This window comes from Sceloporus occidentalis, unplaced genomic scaffold, assembly GCF_023333645.1.
Source record: "Sceloporus occidentalis isolate IW3139 unplaced genomic scaffold, rSceOcc1.0.p SCAF_6, whole genome shotgun sequence".
Lineage (NCBI taxonomy): Eukaryota > Metazoa > Chordata > Lepidosauria > Squamata > Phrynosomatidae > Sceloporus > Sceloporus occidentalis.
The window spans coordinates 85,189,724-85,204,404 of record NW_028316986.1 but is presented as its reverse complement, the minus strand read 5'-3'; the positions used below and the strand labels follow the sequence as shown (position 1 = coordinate 85,204,404).

At 38.9% G+C, this 14,681-nt stretch overlaps 1 protein-coding gene across 3 annotated transcripts in view; it reads left to right on the top strand.

The window, feature by feature from the left end:
* UTRN (utrophin) overlaps positions 1 to 14,681 on the top strand; it is a 446,595-nt gene that overhangs the window by 353,285 nt on the left and 78,629 nt on the right. The gene's annotated exons all lie outside the window — the stretch shown is intronic.

The window sequence follows — 14,681 nt, the reverse complement described above, 5'->3', positions numbered from 1 at the left end:
CCATTAATTTGAAGGGGGAAATGATGTGTATCCATAAGCTGAGCCAACTGACGTTAATGGGAATTTTAAAATTAATTGAACTGGTTAGGCTATCTTTTGATTTTGAAAGGTAAAAGTCATTGAGTGCCATAAATGAACAGCACAAATATGAAAAGCTGTCTGATATATTCTGTTTTATATACCCTTTTTTGCTTTGAGATTTAAAGATTGTTTTCACAAAATCTTTGCGGAACAATTAAAGTTAAGAGGAGAGAAAGCCACAGTTTCTTAGTGAGTAGGATGTACTAATAATGATCCTAATGCTTTAAATTTCATTTCTGCATGTTTTTACTGACCAGCACTAGTAAAGTTCAAGTAGTTTGCCCAAGCAACAGTCATTGTTCTCTTTACAAATGAATTCTTCTGTATGATATTGCAAAACTTGATATTGATGTACTGAAACTATTCCAAAAGGAGCCGTGCTAAGCAAGCCATGTTCTCAATGACTGCATTCTAACTCAAATGCGTTTCTGAAGTGATTAGGAGGAGTATATAGCATGGTATAGCATAAACTTTATTTCTCTTCTATCACTCCTTTTGTTTCAGTCCTCTTTTAATCTGTCTAATTTGCTTCTATATGAAATACCCCCAAGCAGGCCTATAGATGTATTCAGATGCAGCAAATGATGCCTGATCTGGTGTGCACATATTTAGAAGTACACAACTACTTAGAATAAGGTTGTTGTAAGTTGGAGTTGACCTGAAGGCAAAAAATTGTATAGTCTGTTTGTATGAGGTGGGCGGGCAGCTTTGACTTTCCCTATGGAGTTTATCACATCGGGAAAATTGGAAGTTTAAAATGGTCAGAACCCGTTATTAACTCACAATTGCACAAATTATGCCTTATACGCTGGATAACTGTGGGTTCTGACCCTTTTAAACTTCCAATTTTCCCCGTGTGATAAACTCCAATGCTATGTTGTTAGACTTCAGTTCCCATAGTCCTAGCCAACTCATCATGGGGGAGTAATTATGCAAGTTGCAGTCCAGAAACAGGGTTACTGTTGGACACTCATGGCACAAAGAAACGGCCTTGCCCAATTGATCTAAGTGGAATTGGACCAATTAAAAAAAGTCCACTTTGATTGCATCTGCATTGCAGAATTAATGCAGTTTGACACTGCTTTAACTGCCATGACTCAATGTTATGGAATCCTGGGATTTGTGGTTTTGTAAGATATGTAACCTTCTCTGCCAGGGAGCTCTGGTGCCACAACAAACTACAATTCCCAAAATTCCATCACATTGGACCATAGCAATTAAAGTGTCAAATTGAATTATTTCTGCAGTAGGGATGCAGCCCTTGACTGTGTCTGCTTATAGGATTTCTTCTGAAGTGTACTGTACGTTGGCAAATCAGTTTCAGTGCAAAAGTTTGGTTCCACGTGCTTGTATTGCAAGAGTGCATTGTTAGCTAAATGCAGAGCAAGTCAGTAGATAAAGTTAGTTTTGAGAAATTAGTAGTCAGTGCATTTGCCCTTGACAGCAGCTGGTTGCCAGTTTTCTCATTCTTCACTCTTTGTCTCCTTATAGGATTACTTTTGGGGTAAAAGCACCATTATTTCTTGTTTGGTTAGCTGCTAAAGTTTGTCAGATGGAAAAGTGTTTTGTGTAGAACAGAAAATGTCACCAAATGATAGAAAATTTTTTATTTGCCTTTTCGTGTCTTAGTCTTTGAAAGGTAGTCAGTTTGGTTTGTGTAATGTGTCTGTATCCTATTTTTCAGAGTTAGTCTGAAGGACAGAGGAGAAATAACGATGCTGTCAACAATGTATTTAATCAAATGGATTAGTCTGTTTTCACAACCCAATTCAACAAAGTAATCACATGGGTGCAATGATTATCTTTCGTGCTTGCAGGGGAAAGCCGGGTTGAAAATTGGCCACAACTTTATTAAACATTTATCAACATCCATCAAAGTCTCCCTTTTAGGGTAAGGACTAACTGGTACAACTTAAACATTAGGACTGTAAAAGGGAAGGTGATGTGTCTCTAGGCAGCTAGGTCTGTGCTTATGATGCTGCATCCTTCATTATCCACTAGTTTTTTTCCCCACCAGCTTTACAGGGTTATGTTGGATATTTTTTGAAATCTGTCACACACAGCAGTTTGAAGAAATTCAGAAATAAAAAAATAGCAGAATGAAAGTGCATTGTTGCCTTTTCAGAATACAAGAGTATGGGAGAAATTTGGATAGGAATAATGTGAGCATTCTTACCTATACTTTAGAGAAATTACTTTTTTTTTTAAAGTGAATTTCAGAATTAAGTATTACAAATTCTACTGGCTGTAGGATTCTGGAAGCTGCAGTTTCCAAACAATGTTCCTAGCCTCTCCCTGCTAACTTTAACCATCCCTTTGGGGCTGCTATAACATCTTGCAGCCTGCAGGATTTCCAGGCTTGTAGAGTGATGACCATGACCATCACATACAAGAGGGGGGACCATCTTGAGGCTTACAGGTACCTGTATCAGCTACATTCAAGCTTTTGCCAAACTGCCAATCTGACATGCATTTCCACTCTAAAGATAAACCATAGGCCATTTGTATTAGCACCCTCAGAAGGCAGGTGATAAGGGTGGGGAAAAATACAACCAAGCTTAGCCCTTCTTGTATTTTGGACTCATTTTAATGATGATCCTTCACAGGCAGACGTGGGAACCTTTTGTCTTCCAGGAGTCAGCATGGCCAGTGGAGAGGGATAGTGGAAGATGTAATCCAAAACAAATGGAGAGTCAGTGGTTCCCTATCCCTGCTGTCAGGTTTGCTCAGAATATTTCTGCCTATCCCTCTACTGACACACTGCTGCACAGTGAGGAGCTGCGTGATTATCCCTTTTTTCTTAAGTCAACATAGTATCTCTTCTCCTTGCAGCATGGTCAAAACCAAAACAGCTATGGATCAAAGCTTTGTAATAAATAATTTCCTCTTTTTCTCTTTGAAAGCTATCAAAAACTGCCTAGCTTTCAAAGACTATTTGCAGTTTGAGAATCCACAAGGCTGTTCCCCCATAGAAAGTGGCATTTTCTGTGCAGGAAACTTATTTTTTCACACACATTTTTCACACAGAGTAAGTCCTGAACTGCAATGATTCTTTCCTGTATAAGATACGCATCAACAGGATTTCCTGACATTTGAGAAACCATTTAAAATTGACCATTTAAAAATATTTTTGAATATTCCTTACATCCTAAAACTGCGCCCCTACTTTTCAACACACCTTCTACACACAGAGGAAGATGTAAAGATCTCAGTTGCCTGGATGGTCTCCTCCCCCCCCCCCCCCCCAAGTAGGCTGATATTCAGAGTATAGCTTAGAGGTGATCTAAGTAAAACTTGAGCAAGATAACAAACATGGCTGCCCTTGAGGACAGTCTGTAGTGTCATGATTTTGTGTCTTCCTAAAACATTAAAATATTTGTTTTAGACTTATCAAAGAGGTATTTTTAGAAACAGATGATCTTGTGTTACTACCAACTAAAATAACATCTAGATTGATTTAAAAGTACATATTTTTTTGGTTCTTTCTGATTTCATTCTGGGTATAAAAAGTCTCTGATCATAGTTGACAGAAAATATTCTGGAATAAACAAAACATGTATGGATTTCCAGAATAAAATCAGAAAGAAAAAATATTAGAATCTGGGACTTTTGGGTATTTTTAATCAGTCTGAATATACAGTTGTCTTTATTATTAATGCTTAAGCCAAAGGCCATTCGCATGATAAAATATAAAATATAAAACCAGTAACAACGATTTAAAATTTATAAAATATCCCCTCAAATAACATCCAAACTTAATACATAATATACTTCCAATCAATTGAATAGGACAACATTAGAAGAAGGGGGGGGGGGGAACAAAACAAAAAAAAACAAACCACTTCAAAGTTTGAGTAAAATCGTCCACTTAACAATCGTTAAAAACATTAAGAGAAAAGAAGGAAAAAAAAAAGCTTCAAAGTTTAGATAAGGTCATCCCCCTGGCAATCAACTGCGATGTCTGCTATTACCCTTGCCCGAATTTTAATTGCTGCTGAAGCAAACAGTGAAACCTTATAAGTTACCTTAGAATCGATATCAGACAAGAGATAATAAATTTTTTCAGAAATGGTATTAGACTGTAAATTGGACAGAATAGATCCCATAAATTTAGTTCTTGGACCAGTATATAGTGAGCAAGAAAACAAATAGTGAGGCAAATCCTCAATTTCTGAGGCTCCACAAATACATAAACGGGATTCCTTAGGTGTATGTGAAAATCTACCATCAATCATAACTGAGGGCATTGTTTGGAAGCGGAGAGCTGTAAAAGCCTGTCTAAGCTTTAAAAATGTAAGGTTCCCTAAATAAACAGCCATCTGATGGTCCAATTTATATAATCTAAACCATTTAGAAAATTTCGAGTTATTAATAGTCAGTCTATCCAGATACACATTTTGGTTAAATATATATTCACGGAGTTTCTCTCTTGAATTCCAACTGGAGGGATTTTCAATTAAAGCAGGATATGTTTCAAGCAGCCTCTGGTATCTTGAGCTCCAAACTTTGCAGCTTGGTAAATAATGAAAGCACAACTTAGGAAAGACCTTAACCGTAGAATCTTTTACAGATCTCCAATAATTAAATAAAGCAAAATGAATACGAGCTCTAATAGAAGGAAGGCCAACCTCAGCCCGAACCAAGGCTGCAGGCGTGCCAGGTGGAAGTAGGAACAATTTCCTAAGAAACATATTCTGGATAGCCTCCAGTTTGACCAATTGGGAATCATCCCAACCCCACACGGCAGCGCCATAAAGAATGTGGGTTATAACTTTACTCTGGAATATTTTAACAGCAGGCGCAACTAAGTGACCCCCTGCCTGATTATAGAATCTAAGGATTGCTCCAATTAATCTCACAGCTACTGCTCTACTAGCTTCTATATGGGGCTTCCAGGAAAGGTTTTCTGTGAAATAAATGCCGAGATACTTAAATTCTCTGCATTGTTCAATCTGATGACCATTAATAGAACAACGAAAATCAGCGTGTCTTTTCCCAAAAACCATTACCTTTGTTTTATTATAGTTAATAACAAGCTTTTCCTTGGAACAAAATGTCTCTAACTTGGAGAGTAACCTTCTCAGACCTATACATGTAAGTGAGATTAAAACCATGTCATCGGCATATAACAAAATAGAGATCTTTTTAGATCCAAGTGTAGGCGGGAAGAATTCTGGACCAGAAAGTACTGGGATAATGTTATTCAAGTATAAATTAAAAAGTGTTGGTGCCAAGAGGCATCCTTGTTTAACTCCTTTATTTGTGGGAATGGGATCAGTTAGTGAGCCAGAAGTACCAACTCTTATCCTTGCTGTTGTATTGGTATAAAGTTCCTTAATCAGAAACAGTAAGCGATTATCTATATTGGTATTGGCCAATTTAAGCCATAACAAGTTTCTGTCAATTGAGTCAAAGGCTGCTGCTAGATCAATAAAGGCAACAAATAGATGTTTTGTAGGGCCTTCGATTCCTTTCTGGGCTAAGTAATAAAGAGTCAAACAGTGGTCAATAGTACTCTGGCCTTCCCTGAATCCAGCTTGTTCAGGATAAATAATCTGGTTATTAAATTCCCAATCCTCCAGTCTGTTTAATAAATATCTACTGTATAACTTAGAATCCATGTCCAGAAGGCTTATGGGCCGATAGTTATTAGGTTCTTGCCTATCTCCCTTCTTATATATGGGGACGACTACACTCTGTTTCCAGCCTACTGGAGTTATCCCAGTGTTATTAATCTGGGTAAACACCTTAGCTAATATTGGAGCCCACCAATCAGAAAATTTTTTATATATTTCTGGGGGCATCATATTTTCTCCTGGGGCTTTATTCAATGCCAGAGCTGCAATCAGCTTTTTTATCTCGGATTCTGAAACTGGGGGCCATTGAGGCAGATAGATATTTTTTAAAACAGAAGGAGAGTGATGCTCTGCATTTGTGGCTCCATAGAGCTTACTAAAGTGGCTATACCATTGTTGTGATGTAATATGCCCCACAATGACCAGTCTAATCCTATTCATGCTAGAAGCAGTAATATCCCAAAACTGTTTCTCATTTTTTTCTGTAACCGCTTGCGCTAGTTGTTTCCATTGCGTTCTAATATATTCATCTTTTTTGTGTTTTAAGAGTGCCTTATAGGCTGACCGCATAGAGGCTAAGGTTTCAGGAGAGATATTATCGTTGTTTCTAAGTGCCTGCCGAGAGCACTTCACCAATGCTTTCCGAGCACTTCGGCATTCCGAATCAAACCATCTGTTAGTTGCTACCGTGTTGGGATTAAATTGTTTGTTGCTCACCAACTTGGGCCTAAGCATTTGAATGATAGTTTGGAAAGTATGTAGAATATCTGAGGTGGAATTTAAAATAGCTGATTGCAGGGACTTAAAAGTAATACTCTCCAGCATCTGATGGATTGAGCTGCCCAAATTAATTGACCACCGTATTCTCTGTTCCCCGATATGAATTCCATTTAGATTTAAGTTTAAATTTAAATTTTGGGGAGCACAAGGGGGATGAAGTGACCCAGTATTAAATAATAATGACAATGGGAAATGATCACTTTCAACACGACTAATAACTTCAAATCTACAAATATCAGGAACCAAATTTGCAGATACTATTATATAATCTATTGTACTTGTTCCCCTGTTGGTAACATAAGTATATGGACCCGATGTCAGATCATAATGGGTTCCATTAAGGCACAGCAAGCCATGCAAAGAAAGAATTTCTATAAGTTTAAAGCCCCCTTTGTTGGTAATTATATCCTTTGAGACCCTTGGAACTGGTACAGTATAAGTAATTGAACCTTGGTTAGTACTCTCCACTTGCCTTGAGTCATTTCCGATTCTAGCATTAAAATCTCCACAAAGTAAAAGCCTTGTAGAGGGATATTGGCTCTCTAAGGAAAATATGGTTTCAGATAAACTATCCCAGATATTATTAGGACCTACGTTCTTTGCTAAGTTAGGGGGAAAGTAAACATTTATACATATTAAGGAACCAAAACCCGCGCTCTTAATACCTAGCACTTGTGTACAATGTGGAAAAGCACTAGTTATTGGCTGAATCTCTGCCTGCAAATCAACCGATATGAATATTGTGAGACCACCACTACCACGGCCTCTTGTACAACTTTTAACTGCGGGGACAGAAAATGCTTGGAAACCATAAAGAGATGGCAAATTATTTTCAAGGGCCCATGTCTCTTGTAAACATAGAATTTTAAAAGTTTGAAGGTAATTTGCAAAGTCTGCATCATGGAACTTATTTCCCCAGCCCAACTTAATAAGCTTAGTTGTCAGGCTGATGTAGAGTCCATGTCGTCATCAATGTTCAAGAGCTCTGTTTGAACCGGACCCTTTTGTTTGTTAGATGCTTCATGCAGAGAGGGTACAGTATTAACTCTCTTAGGTTCCAAAGGTTGTACTGGAGTTATAGTTGTAAGGTCCTTTTTATTCATTGATAAGAGAGCATCAATAGAACTCATATCTAAAGCCCTCTCCACATCATGGGCCTCAACAGTAGTTATTGAGTTCCACAGTGGTATGGCCAAATCTTTTGTAGTAAGCAGCATATTTTTATGGTCGTCCACTCTGGATGTAATGTCATGTTGTTCTATATTAATTATTAAATCGCTTAAATCTGTGTCCAGTTTCTCTGTGGATTGACTCTGCCGTGCTGTTGGAGGTTTTAACGGAATTGGGCTTCGGTGTGGTCTTACTCAGGGTCCCTTTAGGGATTCCTTTAGGGATTATCAAGTGGGCATTACTTTGAACTGCAGGCCCCCCACTACCATGCTTATTAGGGAACAGAGGAGATATAATTTGATCACGAAAAACCTGTGCTGGAATTATTTGGAATTTAAATAAAAAAGGTTTCATTTTCAACAACATGAGAGGAATTGTAGATTGTTCAAAAGTTAACAAGATTCGTTTATAAGTTGATATATTAGGAAGCCATTCCACATCAAGGATATCAATGTCGTAGAAGGGCACCTGCAGGAGTTGGCTCAGCGAGGATCTAATGATTCTATTGGATCTCCATCTACCGTTGTTTATACTGTTATAGGCAATTTGCAACATAACTTGGTTTACTTGTAAAACCCTACTGTGGTTTCTTTCCCCCATCTCCTTACAAGTTGCTGGTAGATTGCCTCTGGGGTTATTGATAGTGGAGATCCTCGCTTTACTGGGTATTTCTCTGTTGACATAATCTAAATTCTCTTTTGCCACTAATTGCTTCTGCATAAAAGTCTCAAAGGAATGTTTGAGAAGCTCTACCTGATTAACAATTTTCCCTAAGTGGTCATAAATTGAAATGACAGTATGAGCTGTTAAAAGGCATTGTTTTGTCACAAAATCAGGGGGATCTGACTTGTTTTGCTTTGTGAGTTGTTCCTTCTCGATATCTGGCAGTTTCTCCCATGCGGGCTCATTTAATTCCAGGGACACCCCTCCACAGATATTAGCTGGTTCACTCCCTGAAGATACTAAAAGTTCAGATAAAAGCTCACTTTCTTGTCCCAACACAAGAAAGTTGTTAGCAGTTGGAATTGAAAATTCTAAATTTGTGTTTGCCAATTTAGATGGAATACTCGCGGTTTCCTCATTAACAAGTAAATCATCAATTTTAAGCTGTTTGGAAGCTTTGTTCTGCTTGTTTGTATCAGGGCTTGTTCTGGAGCGTTTTTTATTGCCCATATCAATAATTTCACCACACACTCTCTCCCCTGCTGCTGCTGCTGCGCCGCCTCGCCGAGGCTGCTATTCCTGGGCCTCTTTTAAAGGGCCCTGGGCGGTGCCCTCGCCGTCGCCGCTGCTGCTGGGCTGCCAGATGGGAGGGGGGATACTCCAGGGGCCTGCCGAGCCCCAAAGACGCTGCCTCTCTCCCCCGCTGCTGCTGCTGCGCCGCCTCGCCGAGGCCGCTGTTCCTGGGTCTCTTTTAAAGGGCCCTGGGCGGTGCCCTCGCCGTCGCCGCTGCTGCTGGGCTGCCAGATGGGAGGGGGGATACTCCAGGGGCCTGCCGAGCCCCAAAGACGCTGCCTCTCTCCCCCGCTGCTGCTAGTTGTGTCACAGGAAGGTTAACTTTGCCACAACCCTGGCAAAAACTACCTCTCCAAAGCTTGTATTTGCATTTCCATTGCAGCTTCAATTGGATTATTGTCTCTAGCAAGGCAAAAAAGAATAAACTTTCTTTACCCATCCTTCGCCACCTTCAGTAAACAAAACAAAACACATTTTCATTGTATTCAAATGGTTAGTATTGTGTCTAGTTTGGCAATCAGCAGTGTTTGTGAATTAAAAAAATAAAGGATTTAAATCACTAATACCGGTAATTTCAAATACAGAACAGGAAAAGAAGTCTATGTAAAATGACCAACAACATCAACCAAATAAAGTTACTGAAAGTCCTGACAAATAACATAGTTTTCATCTGATACCACAGCCAGCATGCTGTAGAGGTTTGGGTGTTGAACTAGGATCCTGGATTTTTTTAATTCACAAGCACTGCTGATTGCCAAACTAGACACAATAATAACTGTTTGAATACAATGAAAATGTGTTTTGTTCAAATCCCTAAGGTCATGAAAATCTAGTGAGTGACTTTGGGTGAATCACACTCTTTCAGCCTCAGACGAAAGTAATGGCAAAACCTACTCTGAACAAATCTTGCTGTAGAGTCGCCATAAGTCAGAAATGACTTGAAGGCACACAACAACAACTGATACCAAAAAAGAAAACAGGGAATACACCTGGTGAATCTTTCTGGGAAAGGAATTCATGAAAAAAGAGCCACAAAAGTGGGAGGGGAAGCTTTCTTCTTCCTTTCATCATTTGTCTCACATCACAGCTTGGAAAAAACACAAAATCACATCTCTACCGATAACGTTAACCAGAGCTCAGAAAAGGTACTATGGGGGCTACAATTCCAGAATACATTTACTAACACTATTACCAGCAATGCTAGTTGGGATATTCTGGGAGTTGTTGTCCAGGAGAGAGTAACTTTTCCACACTTTGGTGAGAACACTCAGGGAGGGCTGTATAATCACAGGTCTTTAAAGGACCTTCATGCCAAGCCAGGCTTCTTGGATTACAGCATGTGTGCTACCCTTTAACCTCACTTTGGGTACATTTTCCCCTCACTTAGAATGAAAAATTCAGATTTTCTTCCTTTTCTTTCTGATTTTATACTGGATTAAAATATTGATTTGGGGAGCTGATTTAAAAGTCTCAGACCATACCAGGAGCTGACAGAACATATTCTGACATGGACAAAATGTGTATGGATCTACAAAATAAAACTGGAAAAAACAGGAACAAAATCTAGGACTTTCTGATCTTTTAAATCAATCTGGATACACTCTTATTTTCCATGTTCTCAGCCATCCACGACTGCAGGCTTTAATTTCAATCAAGCTGGTACCCTTTACTCTACTGAAACTAGACTGCAAACTGGTGGCTTCTGTGTCAGTGTGGTGGTGAATCCTCTTTGGGTGGTAGCCCAAACTTTAAAGGAGCTATTCAGAATGTTGAACCAAAAAAGGCCCAGCACCTTAGATATCTTAGATAACTTGAAGACTTACCTTTTTCGTCAGGCATTCCCCCCATGAACGTTGGTGTTATTTTTCTCCCCCTGAATGTGACGTTTTTCCATTCTGTCAGCCTTGTAATTGTACTGTTGTTTTTATCTTGTTATTTTATTGTATATTGTGTTTTTAAATTGTTTTTACTATGCTGTAAACCGCTATGATCCATGGAATAGCGGTATATAAATAAATTTTATTATTATTATTATTATTATTATTATCTCCTTTAAATTTCAGATTAAACCCCAGAGCAGATTCAGCGCCCCACTGACAATCCAAGCAAACCACAATGTGCCACTGCCCCAAACTACAGTAGCAACCGAATACGCACAAAGCCATCACACCCAACTAACATATCTGATGGTTTCTCCTATACATACAGAATAGAATTACATTTGGGCTTGTAGTAGAGCAAAGAATTATAAGCTCATACTAAATTTAAAAGTGGACAGTGCAATTATTTCCTTAATTATCACCCTTTGAGAGCTGCTTGAGGTCTCCAATTCCAAACTGCTTTTTAGTATAGTTCTTTTCTTTAATCTGGCTCCCATGTGTCCTGTGATTATTATATTTGATGAATGTCCAGACAATGCCATTGGTTCAACTGCTGAATAGTTTGCTTAATGACAATTAGCATATAATTAGCACATATGAGTCATATTCCTCTCTTGCTGACTATGATGCTTTGCTGAAATTAGGAGAAGGACATTCAGCAGCCTTATCTAGCTTTGTGTGGGTTCAGGGAGGAGAGTTAATGTCTGCAATGGATTTTAAAGGGAGCAAAGTGTCAGAATGATTTAAAGCCACTTTTTTTTAAAGAAAAAAAAATACAAACAGTGCTTACTCTGTCTCTTGTCCATTGCCAGTAGTTAACAGGCTTTATGTGTGGAGACAGCCGAATAAAGCAGAACATTTGTGTGGTGAAAGACTGTATTCCTTGCATGATATGTCTTTCTGTTCACATACTTTTAACAGCTTTATTGTGGTGAAAGAATATCTTTTTTTTATAATGTGTCAGTATACTTTTAAAAATTGATATATACTTAGCCTGAACGCGTATTGGCAGCCGGTACACATCTTTCACCATGAACTCTGTACTATGTTCAGGAAAAATTATTTTCTTGGACCAGTTTTTATATATAAACTGAATTTAATGATATTGTATCAAAACGTCTAATGTTATCCAATATCAAATCCTATGGGTTAATTTACAAGTTATTTCATTGTCTACATTGCAAACAGTCCAAACATTTTGTCCCAGCTTGTAGTAACCCTTTCACTTTATGAAGGAAATACAAATGTCCCATATGCTGTGCATGTACATATGGAATGCTTGTGCTTAAACCTTTCAACCAGTGGTTGGAGTTTTGCTTGTGTTCAACTCTAGTTAAGACGAATAAAAATGCCACATTCATATCTAGAAAGCTTACGCCCTACTCTTTCTTCAGGCCATGCATTAAAGAAAATTGAGAATGGAAAATAGGAACTTGGGAATGATAATGTTATCTCAATATCCTAGAATGCAGATGGAAGTACTGGTTATATTTAGATTATTAATGGTTTAAAAATGTTAAGATGATTGCTCATGATCTTATTATATCTAGGAAAGAGAAGCCGTTATGAGCCAGAATCTTGTTGGTACTCTCCACTAGCCGTGTATCACAGCAGGAGAAAAAGGCTGCAGCTGCAGCAGTCAAAAAGGAAGGCAAGCAAAGCCATTTTCACTAGTTGAAGAAGACTGACAACTTCAAACAGCCTATTTATCCAATACCTTTTCCCAGCAAGCCTCCCCAGAATTTTCCCAGCAAGACTCCCCAGAATGCTCTGACTCCAAGGACTGACCTGGAAACTAAGCACTGGATAAATAGGTGGTTCAGAGCCTGCACTTTCTTTTCCATTGATGATGGAAAGAGCTGTGCACTCACTGTAAACTGTGCAAAAACAGCACTGCAGTAGCATAACAGATCTGTGTGCTAATGTAGTGGAGCAATGGATTCTGGCAATGGCTTTTACACAATTTTGTAAATTATTTTGGGATTAGTTGACTGGCCAAGCCCAAAGGGTATTCAGCAATGGCTCCTCTTCATTTTGGAGAGAAGTGACCAGTGGGGTGCCCCAGGGTTCTGTCCTGGGCCCGATGCTATTCAACATCTTTATCAATGACGTAGATGAAAGAATAGGGAGTATGCTTATCAAATTTGCACATGACACCAAATTAGGAGGAATAGCTAATACCCCAGAGGAGATGATTAAATGAGCTTAATAGATGAGAAAGCTGGGCCAAAGCTAACAAAATGAATTTCAATACAGAGAAATGTAAGATACTGCATTTAGATTAAAAAAAAAATGAAATGCATAAATATAGGATGGGAGACACCTGGCTTACTGAGACTACATGTTAAAAGGATGTAGGAGTCCTAGTAGACCACAAGTTGAACATGAGTCAACAGTATGATGCAGCACCTAAAAAAGCCAATGCAATTTTAGGCTGCATCAATAGAGATATAGGCCCGTTACAAACGGGCCTTTGTGGCGCCCCCGTCATGTGCTAGGGGTTGGCCGAGGACCTAGCGTCCACACCGGCCTCACCCCTAGCACATGACGGGGGCGTAATAATGGTGGCGCCCTATACACACGGGCACCGCCATTTTTACGTGCCAGATGCATAGCGTCCGCACGTCGTGCCCTGGATATGACGCCGCGAGTGTGCAAGTAGCGCCTTGCGGCGTCCCATCCAGGGCACAAGAAGAAGCGCCATTTTGGGGCTTCTTTTTGCTCTGCAAGGGAGCCGTGCGGTTTGGCTGCTGTGGCTCCCTCGCGGAGCAACCGGCAGTGGCGCGAGACCACCCGTTTTGGGCAGTCTGTAACGCGCCATAGTGTCTAGATCAAGGGAAGTAATAGTGTCACTATATTCTGCTTTGCTCAGACCTCACCTGGAATACTGTCACTCTCAATTCATAATTAGAATTTAGTTGGCACACCTTTTAGATAATGTATGTAGAAAGAGGACAGAAATGGAGTTCTGTCTTACATTGGAACACCACTGACATTGATAAGGCAAACAGAGCAATCTCCTTGAAAGCCTGCTGCTGTGGTGTGTCTGCTCTTTGTCTAGTTTTCCTTCATTTCTTAAACACTCCCTTATGTTCCACAGTAATAGTTTTAGTTTCTGTCATTTGACTGCTGTGTTTATTGCAGCAGACATCACTTTGGGCAGTGAAAGGTGTAGGAGCTGAGCAAGAAGAGACTAGTTTTTCATCTGTCAAATTTATGTGCTTTTAAGGAAAGTTTGAAAGCTTTTGATGAAAAATGGACCCATGGGGTTCAATCCTATAAGCAGAGATAGAAACACTGTGTGTACAGACCCAAAGAATTCACTGATCTCCTCCTATTTGTAATAGTTATAATAAATTTGGACAAATGGTTACCAAAGTAAAAAAAAATGATTTCTTGAAACAAATGCTATAATGAATGCATTTTTCAGAGGTTTTATTGCAAGCATATGTGGATTGTAATAAGCCTTATTCAAAGTATATTACTTATAATGACTGCATGCCTAGTAGTATGACTTTTCATGGAAATTGAAAAAGAAAAGTTGACTTTTTATGGCAATTAAAAAAGAAAGCCCTGATAGAGATTTTACAAAGTGAAAACAATCAAACTGCAAAACAATTTTAAAACAAATCTCAAAAAAAATCCTCACCTATGCTTTAAGTGCCTGAATTAAGGCCTGTGTTAATGGTATGTTGGCATTCTTCAGTTCTAAAGTTACATTTTAGTTGCACATGTTATTTTTTGAGGTAACAGATTCATATTTATAAGTTTCTGCAGGACTGTGTGCCTATTTGAAGTCAGATACTTTACCTTTCAAATGTATTTTTGGAATGCGAGAAACCTAACTGTCAAGTCCTGAAGTGTTAAAAATCTAGTGTGTCAATCCTGTATGCCTAAACAACCTAGTTTCTTCCTGTTTCTCAGTTGCTTCCCTTGCTTTTTCTTTTGAATTTGTCTG